The sequence below is a fragment of the Emydura macquarii genome, unplaced genomic scaffold, assembly GCF_026122565.2.
Source record: "Emydura macquarii macquarii isolate MOO-44397 ecotype Brisbane River unplaced genomic scaffold, CSIRO-AGI_Emac_v2 contig_318, whole genome shotgun sequence".
NCBI classification, from domain to species: Eukaryota; Metazoa; Chordata; order Testudines; family Chelidae; genus Emydura; species Emydura macquarii.
The window spans coordinates 689,586-711,044 of NW_027130455.1; positions in this window are offsets into that span (position 1 = coordinate 689,586).

Sequence of the window (21,459 nt, forward strand, 5' to 3'; positions counted from 1 at the left end):
ACTCAGTCATGTTGCATTTTGTTGCATTTCTCCCATATCCTATGTTTGAATGTTGTCTATTTATACTGCAGTCTCTCCAAGACATTGATCTTCTCAAGAGATGCTCAGCACCACTGATCAGAGACCCCATGAGAGTGCTTTAAGAGAACAGTTGAGTGAAGGTGTTTAACCCTGGGCACTCTCCAGACAGAAGGAAACACAAAAGATGGTGGTAAATGTATAAAGTAAAATTGTGTTTTTATTTTCAGGTATCGCCACGCATCTATGATTTTGAACTAGGCTCCAGGAAGAGGCAAACCTATTCCAACTGAAGATTATCTGGAAATTCCAGGCAGCTGCAGGTCTTTGAGGAAACCAGAGAGCCAAGGCGGAACTTTGTACACAGCAAATATACATGCTCAATCCAGAAAGCAGCGGATTGGTAACAACATCAAATATGCATACTTCTAGTGCACAGTTCACACCGTCTAGGGCTGGGACTCAAGCCCCAATCTCTTTGCCTCACACAAAGTAGAAGGATTCAGTTGAAGAGGATAACTGATGGTGGACTGTAGTTGCCATTTTGTTGTAATCATTCTTCCAAGAGTGTTCTGATGCCCTTTAAGGCCCTGATTCAGTCAAGTATATAAGACTGTGATGCTGTAGCTGCTCAGATACCATAGCGGTAAGCACGGCATAAAAAGTGGTTTAGTTTAGAGGTAGTATTTTCAAAAGCACCAAAATGATTTAGGAGTCTAAGTATTAGACTTTCAATGAGATTTAGGTTCCTTAGGTCTAAATCCTCAAAGGTATTTAGGCATATAAGTAATTGAAATCAGCGTGAGTTAGGCACCTAAATACCTATGAGGATCTGGGCTCAGTCACTTTTGAAAATGGTAATTAAGGCAGATTCACCAGTGCATTGGCTGCCACAGTGATTACTACAACATCCTTCTCCCTGGCCTTGACAAATGCAACCTTGTCACACTACTATCCATTCTGAAAGCTGTTGTAAAGATTATTTTCCTACCCTATTGCTTCAACCATGTCATCCCTCCCTTTGAGGCCTCTCACTTCTCTATCCCATCAAACATGATTTGGGTGTATTCACTTTCAAAGCACTTCAAAGTCAATCCTCATTTTGCCCATCATCTCTCATTGACTATTGAGCTGAGCCTCCCCTGATGGGTCCATGGTTGATGTCAGACTCCATTGTCCACTTGTTAAATTTTCAAACAAGCACCTTCATGCTTTCTCCCATACTGCCCCACATGCTAGGAAGGCACTTCCTGTAAACATCTGCAACTACCTCCTTGTCCACCTTCAGATCCCCCTCAGAACTCTCCTTTGACATGACACCTATCATACACTTGAGAACAGTTAGACTGTGTGCAGGAGTCATTGCCTATTATGCTGAGCAATGTTGTCTCATTGCTCACCTGTACTCCCCCATCTGTCTGTATCCATTTGTTGTCTCTTTTCTTGGGGCTTGTCTACATGAACACTTGGTCTGCAACAGACTAGTGTGGGGTAGATTTACACTCCAGCTTGCACATACTAAGTGTCTGTGTGGACCCTGTTGCATTGCACCAAAACTTTCCTGGTGCACTTTAATCTAGTCCTATTTCAGAGTGGTTGATCAAGGCGCACTAGGGAGCTTTTAGGGCCTAGCAGCAGGGTTCACATGGATACCTAGTTCATGGCAGGCTGGTGTAGAGGAGATTTACACCTAATCTTGCTGCAAACTAAGAGTTTGTGTAGGCAAGCCCTTATACGTTAAGCTCCTTGGGGCAGGGACTGTCTTTTTGTTCTGTTTGTACAGCACCTAGCACAATGGAGTCTTAGTCCATGACTAGGGCTCCTAGGCACTATGGTAATACAAATAATAAGAAGATGCAAAGCAGCTGTAAATCCATTGATTTTAAAGGAAAGGAACTTGATCTGTGCTATTGATTTTAAAGAAAAGGAATTATTTTAAAAGAAATGTCAATATAACTTTCTCTTCCAGCCATTCAAATAGTTTGGGCAAATCTTTAGGGAAAATAAACATGTTCTGGAATTGTGCAATAAAAAGAGAGGTAGAGGTTATAATCTACTGAATGCTAGTCTGGTGCAATTTACACTACTTTACCACTTCTATTTGTTTTCTGACCAATTTATACCAAATAGGTAATTTAAACCACCGTTTATGCCACCATTGTCTTTTGGCTCTGCCATAGGATGCTCCTGTATCTCCTCTGTGATTAAGCCTGTGTTCACACATACAACATAAAACTGGAGTAACAGAGCAGTGAGTCAGGCCCCTCTTATGGTTGCTGCTCCTTTGTTCTAGCTCCTGAGTTGATTTCCTTCCTTTCTTGGATTCTTAAAAGGAAAGTGTCCTGATCGAGAAGAGTCACATGTGTAATAATCAGAAATCAGAATGTATGTGAAAAAGTAGTAATCATGCTGGCACAAGACTATATGAGACACCTTTTATGTATAACCCATGCTACCTTAAGATTTACCCTCCTAGAAAGGCCACTTTCATCCCCTTCTTTTGCAGTTTATTAAGAATATCATTGCTATTGCCTGTTACAGTCTTACCCTTTTAAATTTCTTCACTTCACATTATCAGCAGTTTCATTCCTCACATTACTAGACTGTGGAATACCTTGCCTTGTGACTTCCATATTTTCTAATTGTAACACTCAATCATTAGTCAGTGTGAAAGGCAGAGTTGCCAAATCATTTCATGCTATATAATACAATGCTTCTGGTTCAATAATTACATTGTGCCAGGCTTATGATCAATCCTGAGATAGCTCACTCTTGATGGATGGCCCCATCACCAAGTGTTCGAGCATTAAAGGAAAAAGCAAATTTTTAATTTGGCTCCTCTGTGAATTGAGCTGCTTGAACACAGTGTTTCAGGGTGATATTTACCTCACTGAGATAAGAAGAGATTAAGGAAATGCGAACTTTAAAAATTACAAAATCAAAAGGTTTTAGGACTTTTTTTTCTAAAATTCTGGTTTGTAAAACAGAAAAGGTGCAAATTGGACCTTTTTTGCAAGTGATTGCTTAGTTTATGGGATTATTAATGAAATACAGATTCCTCTAACTTTAATAATCAATCTAATACAGCAGAGGAAATCATTACCCACTTCTGTATGACCTGATGATCTCAGATTTCCAAACAAACAAGTATCCTCATCACAAAAACTATTCAAGATCTCACTGACTTTTTCAAAGAAAGACTGACAAGATCTGATGGTTCTCCCTCTTCCTCCCTCCTTCCCTTTCTTCCCCCATCTGCCACTCTTCCTTTTCCCTCTCATGACTGATATTGAGGTTTCTCATCAGCGGTCTTCCTCTAACCCCTCCATTTGTCCCAATGACCACATCCCCACTTGCCTCCTGATCTCCTCTGTTCTACTTTAACTACCTTTCTCCTCAACTTTCCACGCTCCATGGGTTCATTTTCCTCACTTTACAAGCATGGTAGTGTGTCCCACCTTAAAACACCCAACCTTGTCCACACCATATCTTTCCAACCATTGCTCAATATCCTTCCTCCCCTTCACCTCCAGACTGAACACACACTGTTTATGACCCCTGCATTGGGTTCCTTTAATCCAGCGCCATCCTCAGCCAGTGCATTGAAATTGGCCACACTAAAGCCTCCAACAACCCTGTTCAGGCTAAATCGCAGGGCCTCTATTTCATCATCATCATCCTTGACCTTTCATTGGCCTTCAGTGCTGTTGATCACTCCCTACCTCTTGAAATAGTCTTTTCCATTGTCTTTTGTAGCTCTGTCTTCTCATGGTTCTTTGCCTACCTCTCTGTTTACACCTTCAGGATCTTGTTTGGTGGATCCTCCTTTCTCTCCCCCTCCTCATCCCTTGTAAACAGTCATCCCACATGGACAGAGGTCTGTCCCCTTCTCTTCTCCCTCTACACTTTATCTCTACACCTTATCACTTCTGCCATGATAGCAGCATAACACTAATGCCTAGGCAGGTAGCAAACTATATTATGTGCACAGCTAGTCTGTGTAAAAACCTGATTGTATTATTGTTACCTCTTTCCTATCTATCTCTACCCCTCCTGTTTGTTTCATCCACCTATCAGACTGTAAGAAAGAATTGCCTCTACTACATGTTTGTTCAATGCTTAGCATGATGGAGTCTTGCTCACTGATTGAGGGCCTTTAAGTACTACTGTAAAATGAATAATAGTAATAATAATATTGAAACAACCTAATTTAATATTACTAACCAATATCAGGAAGGCTCAGAAACTGGAATAGCAAAAATATTTTCAATGCTTGCATGGTGGAAGTATTAATGAGTCATCACATTGATATTTTTCAAGAATGACATCCAGCTTGCAAGTAGTTATTGGGTGTGTGAACGGTTTTGTTCATATTAGAGAAGGAAAATTAAATGGACGTTGTTGAATTCAAACATGAATTAGACATTTGTAGATGACAAGAATAGCCACAGTTACAGTGCATAGGAATGATAATGCATAATGGATATAAACCTTCATGCTCATGGTATAAATGATTCATTAACTGCCTGAACATAGGATGGAAGAAACATATTCTACTGGGCAGGTTTACACTTTCCTCTGAAGTATCTGATACTGGTTATTTTCTGGGGCTGAGTACCCATATAAATGGGTCATTGCTTTGATCTGATATGGCGGTACCTATGTTCCTGTGTATTTTTAGAGTCACATGAGCTTCTGTTCCCTAAACTAAAGGTGAAATCTTCTGGGGAGTCTGGCCAGTCCACTTCCCAGTTCTGGAGCAGCAGGATGCAACAACAATTCCTCTGATTTTGATTGCTTTTTGCCTTATACCCCAGCATGCTCTCTCAATGGCTTGGAAATGTCCAGTCATGCTTCCTATCCATCTTTTTTTCAGCCCCTCACCCTTTCAAAAGGTACATCTTCGCAGTAAAAAAAAAAAACCCACAGCAGTGAGTCCCAGAGGCTGGATCAAATGACTTGGGCTCGCAGGGTTAAAAATAGCAGTGTAGTCATTTGGGCCTAGACTGGAACCTGGGCTCTGAAACTTGGTAAGCGGAAGAGTCTCAGAGCCTGAGTTCCAGCCCAAGCCCAAATGTCTACACTGCTAGTTTTAGCCTCCTAGATCAGTGGTTTTCAATCTGTGATGTGCAGATCCGTGTGGGGTCCACAGACTATGTCTAAGGGCCCAAGAAAGATGACTATGGTGTGACACACTGCACTCACCATGATCACCCTTACAGTTTAATTGTGAATTTTTTAATGCAAAGTATGTCATGTAAGATTTTCTGGATTGCTCATGACGTACTGAACATTGTTATTATAGTAATATGTTTGTTACAATGTCATGTGTATGGTTATGAGGCTTCGCTGTGTGATATGTCCAAAGATATGTCTCATGGCTTAAAACATAAAGCAAGACTCTCTCACCAGAGGAACAGTTCGCACCTCATTAAGGCTTGTATAGAACAACCCAGATCAACATTCCAGGAACAAAGGACTGGCCTAGATATCTACAAACGAATCCACAAAGGACTTCAGTGACTCAGGACATGGAGGAAATCATACAGAGACATTGTTTGTCACTTGACCCTGAAGGGAGGGGGCAAAGCCCCAGAGAGGAAAAGCAACATTTTAAAAAGGGGAGACATTCTGTCTTTCTCTCTCTTCCACTTCCATCTACAAACACCACCAACCAACTGAAGTGCTTACCCGGGGCTGGAAGAGGGGGGCGCGAGGGAAGCCTGGCTGAAAAAAAGTCAGCTAGCCTGTGTTGAGAATCATCTAGGTTTGTAAGGTTACTGAAAGTGTTAAGCTTAGTTTAGAATGCATTTGGCTTTTGTTTATTTTGACTAAACCTGACTTGCTGTCCTCTGGCTTATAATCACTTAAAATACTGCTGTAGCTTAATAAAAGTGTCTGTTTATTTCACCTAAAACAGTGCATTTGGTTTAAGATGTGTTAAAGACTCCATTTGAAGTGAAAGGCTGGTGCATTTCAATTTCTGTGATAAATTGACAAACATATGAGCTTGCAGTGTTCAGTGGGCAGCACTAAAAATTGTAAGATGGCAGTTCCTAGGGTTGCATCTGGGACTGGGGATAGTTGCTGTGATCATTCTGTTGCATAACCCAAAGAGTGGCTGGCTAGAAGCACTCACTCACTGAATTGGTGGCAACTTACTTGCTGAAGGCTGTGGCTGGAGATCCAGGAGTGGGAGTTCTCCCAGCATAGCAGAGTTAGATGGGCAGTGGGGAATTGGCGTGACACAGCGATTCACCAGTCCAGATTGCAGTAAGGGAACATCACGTATGGAAACAAAGTTTCAGATCCCAGAAAAGGCATTCAATTTTTCTGATCAATCAAAAGCACACAAATGCCCCCCACCTACAGGACAAAACCTGGAAGTTACCATAGAAGCACACAGTTCAGCACCCTTTCTCACACTGCATCAAATGCTGCGTCGAGCATGTGCAACATTTATAGTTGAATTCTGTTCAGCCAGTTTTCAGTCTTTGTTGGTAGGGGTCCATGGACGACAAGTTGAATTTCCAAAGGGTGCACACCTCCATTCAAAATTTTTTAGGGGTTTGCAATGTAAAAAGGTTAAATACTACTGCCGTAGAGCAAACCCCATGAGCCCGAGTCCATTGACCCGGACCCTGAGACTCACTGCCATGGGCTTTGTTTGTTTTTTTGCTGTGTAGCTATACCATAGAAGCCCAAGAAGAGCACCATTGAGTCCCACTGATTAGGAATGGCAGAGCAGGATAGAATGAAGGTTGCCCCAGAACATTACAACTCTAGGTCACTGACTTCTGAGGAGGAAGCTTGCTACAAAGAAATGGTGGTGCTGGAAAATGGTGGGACACTATAGGGGTCATTTTGTGACAGGCATATAGAAAAGGGACTATACAATTATATAGCCTAAGTTCAGTTCTAGGGGTGGGCAAAAGTTATGTAGCGTGAGATTAATGAAACAGCCAGTAAATACTTCAAGAGGGAAAAACAAATTTCCGTTTCAGGTCAGAGCCCATTTAAGAGCAGCAGCTGCTGTGCTTAAAAGCAGGGCAAAGGGAGGGAAGGTGGAAATCGCAGAGCAGACAGGAAAATCCCAGATGGACAGACAGAAATTTTGTTCTTTTGCCCCATGGCCTCCAACTATTTTAAAAGAAACAATACAAACTGACTTTGTTCCATTAATGTGCCATTAACCAGGATCCTAAACACTTTACAGATGAGTAAGATTGACACGTAATGCCAGCTATAGAAACAGAGAAAGACACAGATCAGGTATCAGACGTTAGATGTAAAGTCAGTAGGTGAATCCTAGAGAGACAGGCAAAGGGAGAGAATGACAGACAGTGCCTATGTAATTTACTAAGTCTAACTTTTCCTCTTCGTTTTCTGTTTTCCAGTGCTAATTGGTCATGTTTCCTTTTCTTGTCCTCAATGTATTTTTAAAAAAAGGGGAGACAGAAATATTATTTTATTAATATACACAGTGGCTTCCATTCCAAAGGCTCCCAAAGCTGTCTATTTATAAGGAGCACCTCTCCTACCACTGAAAGGCAGCCCCATCTGAGGTGGAAAGTGGCAAATTGAGATAGCACCCAGCAAAAATTACATTACAGTTTAGGCCAGGAAATGAAGAAGAAACTGTTCAATTGCAGTGTGCTCTGATAACATACAATGCTATTGTAAGTGTTGAGTATTGCTGTTATTGGTGGTTGTACTTTTGAATTAAGTGAGAATATAGCCCCTGGATTAGCCTGATTCAACTGATTCCTTGGGCCATGGAAAGGATAGGCTCTGGAGTAATTATTAGTGCATTAGAGAGTAAGGTTGGCCTTGCAGTTATGATTAGAGCTACTCAGAAAAATTCCATTGAAACATTTTTTGCTGGAATTTGCTGATTTGCCAAAGTCAACACATTTGGCAAAAATGGTTCAATTTTGCAGAAGTCCTTTGTGAAATGAAATGACCTATCTCCCCTTTCTGGATTAAGACTCAGGAGATCTGGGTTCTGGTTTTTGCTTTGCCACAGACTCCTTGTGACAGAAAAGTAACTGAATCTCTCTGTGTCTCAGTTCCCCGTTTGTAAAATGGGAACAGGACAGGTCCTTTCATGTTTTGTCTGTTTTGATTGTGAACCCTTTGGGCAGGGACTTACTATGTGTTTGCAAAGTTCTCAGCATAATGGGACCCTGATCTCAGCTGAGGCACTACCACTGCAATACAAATATTAATGCAATAGTGATTGCTCTGTGTAAAATAAAAATCATTTTAATTAAATACTCACCTGAGACATCAAGTCTGAGTTCTGGGACTGCAGATAAGTCATTTCCACAAGCTGTATTTTAACAACAGAAAGAAGCAGAGAGTTAGCAACATGAGCACTGTACACTCTCGCCAGAACAGAATCATAAAGTGCCTCCTAATCTGAAACATTTGAATTTTTATGATCATAACTGATGCTGATATATTGTAGACAGTGTTTGTGAATGAATGGGAAAATAAGTCCTGCATTAATAATTGCTTTGGTTAGAGAAGTGAGCAAAGAAGATTCCTCATCCCCATGTCCTAGTTTTGTTATTGGAGAATTCCAGAAATCAGAGGTCCCTGCAAACTCACTCAAACCATCCTCTTGGAGGCTGTAAGTTCCTTTCCTTAGTTTGAACCACTCTTCCATTGTAAACTCCCATAATTGTGGTTCTACTCTAGGAAATGAGCCGGTCTGTTTCTCCTTGCTTATTCTTTGAGTATTAAAGAGATTCTGCTCACCACTTTGTCCATGATTTTCAGGGAAGATTTAGGAAGTGCAGACTCCTACTGAAGATAAATGCAGCGTTCCTGTTCTGTACACAATATAAACTTCTTCCCTCCCTTTTTAACTCTTCCACCTCCTACTGAGCATTAGGGAGAGGTTGAAGACAGAAGATTAATTGGTTGATGTTTCACTGAGCCTACATAGCAAAGTTGTTTGTTAATATCCATGGTGGGCTTGATACTCAAATGACAAAGGGTTGCCCTTTGTCGGAGAGATCCCTTGGGACATCAATGGGGAGTACGGATTTAGGGTTAGCGTAAAATGGTACCTGAAGCATCCAGTACAGCACTTATTTGACAAACTTCACAGGCCAGCTCAGTGTTATACATCTTCATGTGAGCTGTCTCTACTAACTATTATGTCAGAGTGGAAAGGAGCAGACAGTTATGCTGCTGAGCATAATGCATGAAGATTGTTGTAAAGTCATCTAGGAACTGATTTACAAAAATGCTTTTTCTCTAGGTTGCTTGAATTTTTAGTCATGAATGATCCTGATACCAAAATATTTTAAAGTGTTCTAGTGAAATGGACGTTTCAGCCATTGCTGCATTGACATTTCCTGTGGCTATACATATAAGAAGTCTTTTACCTCATTCTAGATTCACCAGAAAGGGACTCTTCCTATGAATCAAAATGCATGTAACATTCCTGCCCCTTCCTGGGGCCTGCCAATTCTCTCCCTGTCCTTGTTTTCCCGTCTGCGGTAGTTACAATAACTGCAGCATTTCTCCATGAAAGAGACAAGGCTCTTCATATGGGAGCCTGTGTTCATAAGGTGGTCGATTTTGTTAAACAGCTTCCCAGAAAAGAGGATTCGGTCTATTAGGAGATGCAAGTTCCATTTGTGAAGAGTGAACACAGTCAGATAAAATAAGATCTCCCTCCCTCCTTCCTCACTCTGCCCCACTGAAGATATGACCATTGCTAATTCTGATTAGTTCTAATGTTTATTCTCTTTAGAGAAAGATGTCATTTCCAGTTGAGGAAGGACAAAAACTCTTTAAAAGGAAAGACAAAAACTGAGCTCCAGAAGTTTCAGTTCAAATCTCTTCATCCAAGAATTCAGCTAGAATTTAGGGGGAAATGCAAAAGCAATGATGGCATGATAGTGCCATCTTCCCAGTTCCCATTTCTTCCTGCCAGATGGAAGGCAAGAGGCTTCAGAGGGAATCTCTCTGTCATTGTTTTAAAAAATCACATGCAAGAAACATCTGGCTGCAAACACACACTTTGGCACTCTACTTATTACTCAGTTACATGCTGACGCCTTGTCTACACTGAGAATGTTAAGCCATTCCCACCCTCTTGATCTGTCACTGATGCAGCTCTTAGCTGGCATTGTGATAAAAATAGTTCATCTAAAATTACGACTCCCATCATTGCTTGCACTTATGGAATGCTCAGAGTAGTGGAGATCCAGATAGATAGGAAAATCACTTACTTCTCCAGTGTGGGCTGCTCATCCTCTCCTGGGTAATCATGGGCTCATGTCACATGCTTGACCTTTTTCTAAAAACAAACACTGGTTTAGAGAAATGTGGTAAGAATAGACAGAAAGCAGCGCCAGTCTGGGGGCTCCCGGGGCCCTCTTGAACAGAGGTGACCATGCTAATAATACTACGGACTACAAAGGAAATTGACAGTCCTCAACCCAATTAAACTGCTCACCATGGGGAGTCACCCTAAGTTCTCTCAGTGCAGAGAAAGGTCCTTAGAAGCAAAAAAAGGATAAAGAAGGGTGATCAGGCTCAGAGGCTGAGAAACATGCCTAGAAATATTAGCCCTAAGAGCATCCAAGGAAAGAAGCTTGCATTTGGAATGGGTGTTGTGACTAGGGACAGGGATAGATGGTGTAGAGAAGTCAGCATTGGGTGTAGGAAGGCTTGATTTTGTGATACGGGTTGGGAAGTTTTAACTATGTGTCGGAAAGATTGGAAATGCAATAAGGAGGAGAGAGAGTAGGAGAATTTCTTCAGGAAACAGGACAAATAGTTTGCAGCAAAGGATTTACTCCATTATGAAAGAGATTTCTACTCACCATGACTTTAGCTCTGCATACCCAATCCTACAAAAGAGATATAGTATATGTTGGACGAGTGAATCAGTCCAGATAAAACCGGAATCCTCTTACAACTCAAGAGAGTTCATCCCTTTCTAGAACCAAGCCTTTTGAAAATTCTGAAACTACCCCCTACCCACATTATCATCTACTTCCATGCATTTGTGGGATGTAGCTGGGACCATTACCAGCAGTACCAAAACATGAGCGAGTGGCTGTTCTTGTGAGATATCAAGCCTAGGTTTCTCAGATTCTTGAGGTTTAGATGGTGGGGAGGAGCATCCAGATTTTTAGCTGCGTAACAAAACTTAACTGTAACTTCAGAATTTTTGAAGTTTGACCAATACTCATTCTTATTAGTTCTAATGTTTCATCTGCAGTTCTGAAGCTCCCATCACTGTAGCACCTGGGTACTCTTTACAGAAGTGATCATCTGGAAGGAATACACTTGCATTGGGTAGAGTTCTCCTCTCCTCTATTTTCCGTAACTGTAAGGATCAGACTTTAAGAAGAGTCTAAGGCAGTGGTTCCCAACCTTTCTGAGTGAAAGCCCCACTGATTAACACTAGGTAAAACACCCACCCCTTCACCGGCCATAAACACACATAACCCCTATAAACACATATAATGATAATAATAATAACAACACTAAATTACATAAATAATAATAACAATAATAAATTACTTTTACCTGAGTAAGAAGCTAAGCCTTCGCTGTCGCAGCCACCACTGTATGTCCCATGTGGCCCCGCCTCTTCCTGTCCCTCGTGGACTGAGGGTAATGGAGGTGGGCCCTGGCACCAGGCTCCAACTGGTAGGGGCTGCTCCTCTGCTCCAGCCAGAGCGGAGCTCGAGGCTGCTGCGCCCAGCATGGAGCTCGAGGGGCTAAATAACATCATTATTACTGAAGCCTCATGGACCCCCTGTAATCTTTGGTGTCCCCTGCAAGGGGGTCCTGCCCCCTAGGTTGGGAACCGTTGGTCTTACGGAAACACCTGCATCAGGAGAGGAGTCTTGTCCCATGTTCTGAAGCTGGTAAGACTCTGGCTCAGCTTCTTGTCAATTGGGATCAAGTTCCACAGCTTTAGGCCCTTTAGAAAGACTGACATATTTTTTAATGCAATAAAGGTCTTTTATAGATCTGTTCCCATTTCTACTGTAGATGGGACTTCAAACCATGATTCCTGCCTAAAGGGCTATAACCTTGGACCTGGTCAAACCACTGCACTGGGGTGTGATCCCAATACACAGGAGTCACGTGCACTTGGGAGTTGAGAAAAATGTTCTTTTGAAAATCCACCCAAATATATATGTACACATGTTTCCTTAAGCCAGGAGGAGTTACCCAAGCTCCTCGGAGTCTCATCCTTCAAGTTAAGAGAGAAGAAAATTCTTCTCCATTCACAGGCATTCCTGGGCCCGATGGAGTGTAGCAAATTGAACTCTGTAATTGTCTTAGTGAAACTAGTTTCTTTCATTTCCCTCCCATCCGCAACACAGTGCCAGATGTTTTTGAAATCTTCAGTATTATCAGTAAGGTGTCAAATGCAGAAAAAATAAGAAAATAATGAGAGAGAAGTGTAAGGTAGGTTTTCCATTCCTCTGATCATTCTAGTAATCCTGCTCTGCACCTGCTCCAGTTTGAATTAATCTTAAATGTGGGAGACCAGAATTGCACACAGTATTTCAGATGAGATCTCACCAATTTGTATAGTGGTAATAAAACTTCCCTATCTCTACTGGAAATACCTCACCTGATGTGTTCTAGGATTGCATTAGCTTTTTTCAATGGCTGCATCACATTGTTGGCTCATGGTCATTCTGCAATCGACCAGTATACTCAGATCTTTCTCCTCTATCACTTCTAACTGATACATCCCCAGTTTATAGCAAAAATTCTTGGTATTAGTCCCTAAGGGCATGATCTTGTACTTTGCATGTGTTTTAATTTTTTTAAAGAGCTCAAGCTTAAGTTGTTATTAGTTAGTTAAACATTTTTTTCAAAGTTCTCCCTGCATATGTGGGACACGGAAGCAGGGCTGAATCAGCTATTGGTGTTGGGACTGGGGCTTTCAGAACTATGAGTGTTTTAGATCCTTATGTTTGCCCCATCCTTGTACAGGGAGCCCTTGGGGTGAAAAGCTTTACATTACACTAGGAGTGCGCGGTCCTCACACAGTTCCTGACAATCATGATCTCATCCATGTGCAGCAGAACAGTACTGGTTCCTCTGCCAGGGGAGTGAGCGACAGGAACTTGATGTCATATTCTGAACGACCAATTTTGAATTCCATAGGCCATTTGTTGGGAGGTGAGACCTCAGCTAATGAATGAGACAATTCCAGTTCTTTTCAGCAAGACCAAAGGAAAGATGCAACTAAAAAGATACCAAAGAAATTTAAATCTAGGTTTTGTTAAATAAAGGCAGAAAGGCGATAAGGACTCTATATCAGAAAACATGTACATAGTTATTAGTGTGAAGAGACCTTTATGTTGAAAAGATACAGTCAAGTATCTCGGAAAGGGCAAGTGACTTAAGGCTCTACAGATGGGGTAATGTGTGCGATGGGGTCTGATTTCTAAAGTGCAGTAATGTGTTGCCTGTAAATTGGCCTGTACAGACCTTGCTAGTGCACACAAAAGATTCCCCAGTGACCTTTAATTTAATGCTGTTTGAAACAGCTAGGAACTATCTAATTATTATAACCATATTGTGCAGTATGTAAATACACATACAGTAAGTACAAATATTGAGCTATTAGCATGCTGACTGGAATTCCATTTCATGAACCATTTCAAGGTTTTGACTTATTTTTTATTCTGCATTAGAACAAAACTGCAATCTTTTGAAATTTTTTCCCAATCCCTTAGCAGGAGGAGGCAGCGGGGCTCCGACTATCAGCCCCAGGATGGTAGCAGCAGCGCAGAAGTAAAGGTGGCAATGGGGCGCTAAGTCTGCTGTGAAAATATTGACGAATGTCACTTTTCACATTGGCACCCTTAGTTCTGTGCTGCTGCTGGCGTGGCATTGCCTTCAGAGCTGGGTGCCCAGCCAGCGGCTGCTGCTCTTCACTCTGCCTTCAGAGCTGGATGGTGGTATATGTGCTTGTGAGGGCGGGTATAAATGACTACAGACACAAAGAAGGGGAGGGGTGATCAAATAAGTTTGAGAACCACTGGCTTAAAGGGTCCGACAAAAAATTACCAACCATTTCTACCCCTGACTGCACACTACTTTGGAGTTGTCTGCTAAAGGGGGATAATCTTTGAGGTCTTGACAGGGGGAGCTGCCCAATGAACAGACAGCCAAAGGGATGAATTAAACTTTGAAGAATGATAACAAAGAATAAGGAAGCTGGAAGCTTGCAGCCTTAAAAAATGATTTGAACATTTGATCAGTTTCAAACAAAAATATTTTGTAGAAGAAACCATGTATACTAGTTGGCCAGAAGTGGTTTCTGTTCCCCTTGTTTCTATTACAAAGAAGTTTGTGTGTCTCAATAAATCATCACTGTCCCAACTCAGATTGCCCTTCTCCTTGATTGTGCACTTAAATCATAACCATGTGTTTATGCCATTGTGTACTGCCAGGCAAATAACTGTAATGTCACTATTTTAGCACTGCCCCTTCACTCCAGATACAGAAAGTGGGCTAAAAGGGGAACAACCTTTGATTAATTAGCAAGAAAGAGATAGGGTAAACAAAATACACAACAGTAAAATGACTGTAATTTAAGAAGGTAAACCTATGTCAGAAAAAGATATGATTCAAGTACAACTCTGGAAGCCAGGACTTCCTGAGTTCTCTTCTCAGTTCTGACAATCCCTTCACAGTCTTAATTCAGTTCACCCCCTCCCCCCTTCATTAGCGGTACCAGCAGAATAGCTTGTGACAGCTTCTGTTTCCTCACCAGTAGCTGATTATGCTGTGATGTCTGTATTGCGTATACAATACCCACATGGCATTTCCAGCTCCATTACATCAACACCCAGATCTCCTTCAGTTAGAGAGTTTATCATTATTAGTCAGTTGTTATTTGCAATGCTCATGCAAGGGGACAGAATGATCCCCAGGCTACATCAGAATTTGAGGTAGTCTGTCTTAGTTTTCTAATTTAAGGCATGTTAATGGTGCTTTCTTTTTAGTCGTGAGGAATATATTATGTTTCGATAATTAGTTTGGTTTTGATAATTGTAATCTCCTTTAATGATCTACCATTAAAGATCTGGGATTGCAGCCATCTTAAGTCTGTGTTCCAAGTAATAAAGTATTTGCTAGATTATCATAAATTGAAAATACAAGAGAAAAGTAATTGATCACCATCACCAGTTTCTCCATGCGAGACACTGGGGTACAAAATTAACCTAGACTAGTAATAATATAAATGAGCAGTCTGGACTGAAGGGCAAGGTACAGTACACAGCGAGCACCATAGAACAGGAACAGTTTGTAGATTCTGTGGCCAGAATCATCTAGTCTGACGTCCTATCTAACAGGCCATAGAACTTCCCCAAAATAATTGCTAGAGCCTATCCTTTAGAATCAGCCCCGCATATTAACTGATCACTCCATATTTCCTTTAGCATTGTTTCAATTTTTGCATCTTTTTTCTTCCTAGTTCAAGTAAACCGAAGGAGAAGCACTGAAGAATCAGCTCCGGCTCTTTTGAGCACTGGGAAATCTGGACCTGCATGAAAACAATGATCATAAATACACCTTTCAAGCCAAAGAGCCTTTTTTCCTAAGCCTATATCTGTTAGATGTACAGTAACGAGAGACAGGCTAGAAGCTCTACACACAAATGTTTAAAGCGAGAAGCCTCCCCTTGTGTTCAAAATCTCTGGGAAAGTTTCAGACTAGATTAAATCACACTTGCAATTGCAAAGCCTTCAGCGACTGATAGCACATGTGGAAAATCTCAAATCTAACTTAGCATGACACAGTTATCAGCAAAGCTCAACCTGGCTGACAGGAGAGCCTTCCCTCGGGGTTGTTACAACTAAAAGACATTCCCTCCCGTATTCAGAAATGACTCTATAGAAACAGCTAGAATTTTTTTTTACCACACTCAGTGATTATTTGTTTTAAAAGAAACATTTAAATTAATTTTCTGCACTACTAATATATCATTTAAGGCTCCATGAAGTGCTTTTCAATATTTGTGTGCACAAGATACGTAGACTCAAATTCTAAACTGTAATTTTAAGTCATCAAAAAAAGTGACAAGATATAAAGTATAATTCAAATTTTTGAAACCATCCATTGTTCATATTTTAAAATTCATGGAATGGACTGTATACTTTAGATATGTTACTTGTATATATATATATACTTGTATATATAGTATGCAGTTACATCTTAGTGCCCTGTAAATTAGACTATTTTGACGTGGTTTTGATATATTTGATATTTAGTTCATCAGAGGTTTGACCCATCATGAAAGACACCCATTGACTTCAGTGGTACTGGCATGTATGTGTGTGACTGAGTGAAAGGCCAAAAAAAACCATCTACTTTGGAGGAGTCTGTAGTAATTTATCAGATTTGTATTAGAATCGGGATTAAGCTCATCTAGTTCATAATCTGTTGAGTGAATTTGTTCTCCAAATGTCATAAGAACTCTTCAGAGGGCCACTGAATTCACTAAGTAAATTTTAAGTAAGTTATTTCCTAATTTTTATAAAGGAAACGTTAACAAATGCACTCTTCTAAAGTTTTGCCCATTCAGACGTAATTTGGTCTTGCCCTTAATTAATAACTTTTTAGACTGATTTTTTAAATCATAGAATTAAATGTTAGGGAAACATAGGTCATTGACAACATTACAGGCATATTATATTACTGATTAATTATTATTACATCTAGGAGTCCTCGTTATTGAGCCGGACCTCACTGTGCTAACTGTATAAACACAGAAATAAGAAGACATGGATTCTCTTACAATGACGAGGCATGTCTAAATACATTTGGTTCTAGCAGTCTGCTACTGTATTATCATCAGAAAATGGAAGTTACCTGCTACTTGGCATGAAGGAGGAAATGACTTATGAACTGAAGGAGAAACACCAGCTGTATTACATTGGATAGATGTCCAATGCTGGGATGTGCGAAGGACATTTAAATTGAGATATTGGGCTTGATTCTTTGTAGCCTTGCACCTTATGCATTCATTTAAACCCATGCACAATCAGGGAAAAGTGGGTGTAAAAGTGCTACCAATCAAAATTCGCCACCCATACTTGTGGCAGAATTTTACATCCGCTTTGCACAGGCATAGATGACTACCTCAAGGTGTAAGGCAGCGGAGAAACAAGTCTTTAGTGTTTGGCTTCTTACCAGAACAGATAAAAGCACAATAATTGACAAAATCATATAAAACCTTTCATAGGCGGTCAGAAAATAGCTATTCATCTATAAAACACTTGAAGCGCCACTTCAACTGTTTAGGCTCATCAAAGCTCTTTAACCTTGGCAGAGATCATTCACTTTGAAAAAAGACATTTATGGTAAGATCTTTATAACTTTTTAATATCTGGTGCTAATGATGGAGGATGGATTGATGGCCCTGGAGACTGAAGTCCTCTCTTTATCCATAGAACAGGCTCAAAGTGGATGACAGCAAGTGCACATTACCTGAAGCACTGTGACAATGTGCCTCAGCTTTAACCTAGAGAGATTGGGCCAGATTCTGTGCTGTTACCCCAATGTAAAGCCAGAGTAACTCTGTTGAAGCTGATGGCATTTCTTCAGATTTACATCTCTGCAAGTGATTAGGAAATTGGGTCATACTCTCCAGAGGTGGTGCAATTTCCATGCTCATTCAAATCTTTGGTACCTTGCTCTGCGAGCCCAGGATACCAGTTTGTATCAGTTTCAGTGCTGGGCTTGTGAGGTGGACCACGGACAGCCTGCAAGCATAATTCTATATTCAAACTGGTAACAGAAGTAAAAATCTTCATTCACTATTTTGAGGTCTCCTGGCCTTACATTCTGTGCAGTCCCTGTGCAATCAGGGGAGTTATTCAGGATTGTTTACGCTGATGTAACTGAAGCCCAGAATGGGATCCTAAATGTCTAATTCTGATTCTGTTTGTTGACGTTTCACCCATAAAATACTTGCATCATACCTTTACAAAAACCCATGCCATTCAATCTTTAAATTTGTGTTGGTTGGTTTTAAAATAAAGTCAGTTAATCCTTCCACCTTCCTTGCAGTTCGGGGTGCTCTTTCTCTTGCTCCATTGGGAATTAGCCTTCTAGCTAGGGACTGCCTTTTGGGATCAGTAGGAGCTCCCTCCTGCTACATGCTCTGACATGTCTGCCTGCAGCCTGGGATTATATATAAACATAGGATTTTCCATATGAGATCAGAGAACATTTGCTCTTCAGGCCTGATGTGCTGTCTCTGCAGAAGCCTATACTAGATAATTAGAGGAAGTTGAATATTCACCCCCTGCTCTGCCCCGCGCACACATACAATGATTGTAACCAGATATATAAATGATTCCTAGGGGGAAATTCCTTCCTGGCCTCTGATCTGAGCTATATTAGGCAAAATCAGATTAGAGTAATATAGTGCAACTCCCATAGCAGTCTCTGAGCGAAATTCAGCAATGACAAATGGTCATGTAAGTCACACATCATTGTAAGTTGTTCAAAAAAACCAGTATGTTCATTTAATTTGTACTGATTTGGCATTCAGTGGGTGTGCAAAATGAGTGTGACTTACATCAAGAGGATGGCGGGAGGTGTGCACAGCAGGGAAAGCTACTAATAGGATGTGAAAGATAAAGCAGGCTCATGCTACAATGCAATTCACACCACATCATCCATATCACATTATTTTGGGAACAAATTCAGTACTAGTGTCAGCTGGTATAATTCCCTCCGATGTCAATAGCTACACTCAGTTCCACCAGAACGCAGAGCCAGCTAGACAGGTGTAACTTAACTTTATACACCCACTAAATGCCAGATTGGGACACGTTATAGTGGCTCATCATTTGAACTTCTTAGCTCACTAATTTACATGTGACATGTAGCTTACATCACTGCTGAATCCGGCCTTAGCCTCCCCTCGCCCCCCCACACACAGGACGTCTGCTCTGCTGGTTGTAGATCCCTGCATCACTTATTCAGAAGCAAGATATAAAGTTCTCTATCTCTTTAGCTTGGTAGAAAAATGAACCATGTTCAGAGCTTTGCTTTTTTAATGAAATATTTCCATTTCACCTAAAGCTTTATGCTGGATTTCTTTGCACTCAGACTACTAGGTGTGTTTGGTTTTGTTTTTTCCCAGAGGTTTTTATTGTTGGTAACTTGCCAGTCAGCCAAACTATTGATCCTCAAAGCTTCGTCTTACTGGAAGTTTTTAAAAATTGTATTTTAAACCTCTCAGGATCTTGTAGTTCTGGTATTTAAATGTACAGATTTGTTCCTGTTGTACCAATATTACTTGCATCAAACCCAGTAGCCAAGGACAGCAGTGTTCCTCCTGTTTTCTCATATTTGCCCAAATGTAGGATCCTTTAAAAGCTACTCTCTAGAAAGATTTTTTTCCTATCATTTCCCAGATTATTGCTCTGTCCCTGGGAGACACTATAAATAATCTCAGGCTATTCCTGAGCCTTTTTACAAGTAACATTGTTTGGAAACAGGGAGTGTTGGATCTATGGCCTTAAAGTTCACAATCCGTGAATGGTACTACTGTAAATAGTCATCTTTACAAAGACACTGTTTTATTCTAAAGAGAGATGAACGGTCGACCCACATGACAGCAGGTACAGCTGAGCCAAGTAAAAGGAGTCAATTTATTTTATTTCATGTCAGAATTCATATCTTCTGTTCTTTTGCAAAGATTACTTAGTCTATTTTTTTCATTCTTTATCATTCTGGGCAGATACCTAAAAGCGAACACAGCAGTCTTCCCAGGAGGGCAATGTTTTTGCCTCAAACCTAGACTTAGACATGTTACCAAACTAATGTAGTGTGAGAGAGGCAGATTGATGGACTGAGATTGTTTTGATGATGCACTGGATGCTGATATAGTCTCTCCTGTCTACATGGTTTAAGGATACACACATGAAGCTCCCAACATTTTTCTTTTTTATTGTCCAACCGCTAACATTTTCTGAAAGGCCTTTGGCAAAGTGATGACTTCCCCTGCAGCTAACCTTACACAGATTCTTTGCAGAAAATATTCCTTCCCACAGCACAGTGTGGTGTGTGGGACTGGGGAGGCTGCTGCATTTCTTCCCAATCAGCGCTACCATAGAATGGACTGGAATGGATAGTGCCATTAGACTGTGTAGTCTTTGAATGGGCACCACTGAATGTTACTGACATGGGCTATTCTGCTCTGACATGACTATTGGATAACATGGAGCAGCCCTCAGGGCCACTGAATCCAGTGGTGTCCCCATGGGTTATGCTGGTGAGGCCCTCTAAAGGGATGTCTTTCCTACAATCACAGCAAGTAATTGCAGCTCAAGCTGATGTACTCAAGTTACTTAGTTTGAGTACTGGAGCAGTGAATCCACCGCAGTTTGCACGGCTGCACAGGCTGTACAAGCCCACCAGGAATTCTGGGTAATTAGTGGTGGGAACTAGACTGTGCTGAAGTGAGCCCTTCCTTGGCTTCACTGCTCCAGGACTCAACCTAGTGCAATTAAAGCTAATTCGGGTGTGTCAATCACACCCCCACACTGCAGTAGAGACACGCCCTTAGGCTACATCTATAGTTGGAGCTGGGTGTGATATTCCCAGTTTGAGTAGACCTACTCAGGCTAGCTTTGATCAAGCTAGCATGTTAAGAATAGTCATGTAGCTGCAGTACCATGGGCAGCGGTGAGAAGCAGCATGGGCTAGCTGCTCTGAGTATATCTCCTTGGGACAGCTAGCCTATGCAGCCGCTTGCCACTGCCCATACTACTGGGCTACCCTACTATTTTTAGCACACTTGCTTGATCAGCGCTAGTGTGAGTCGACTTAAGCTGGGAATCATATCCTCAGTCCCAAGTGTAGATGGAGTCTAAAAGCAGGAACTCTTTGGAACCATTGATTTATGAAGGTGTTCAGTGTTTAAGGTCAATACACTGATGAAGCCCAGCTGGAGCAAATGGGAACTTTGTGTTCATATATAAGGACAGAATGATAACCTTAGTGCTGAAGAATATTGGCCAGTATGCAACTGCAGGCAAAAGGGCTAAATTCAACAAAGTATTAGATAGCGCTGTCAGGTATAAGTGGCTTGGAAAGTGGGTAAATGTGGTAAAGTAGTGTACAGTAGATGAAGTGAAAATATTTTCTTCCGCCTTTTTCCTAGTTGGTAAGATATTGCTGGTTTGAGCAGATACTCGCTATACTGCTAAATGGGAAATATCATTCGAATCAGTAGTAACTAACCTACCAATAAAAAGGTAAACAAAATCTTATTAACTGCACCCACTGTAAATAGACCTGATATAACATTCACTTGGTGCATAAAATGACTGTAATATATATGCCAAAGGGACAGAATAAGGTGTTTCAGGAATAAAACTGAACAGCAAGGTGTGTGATGGTAAGATGTAT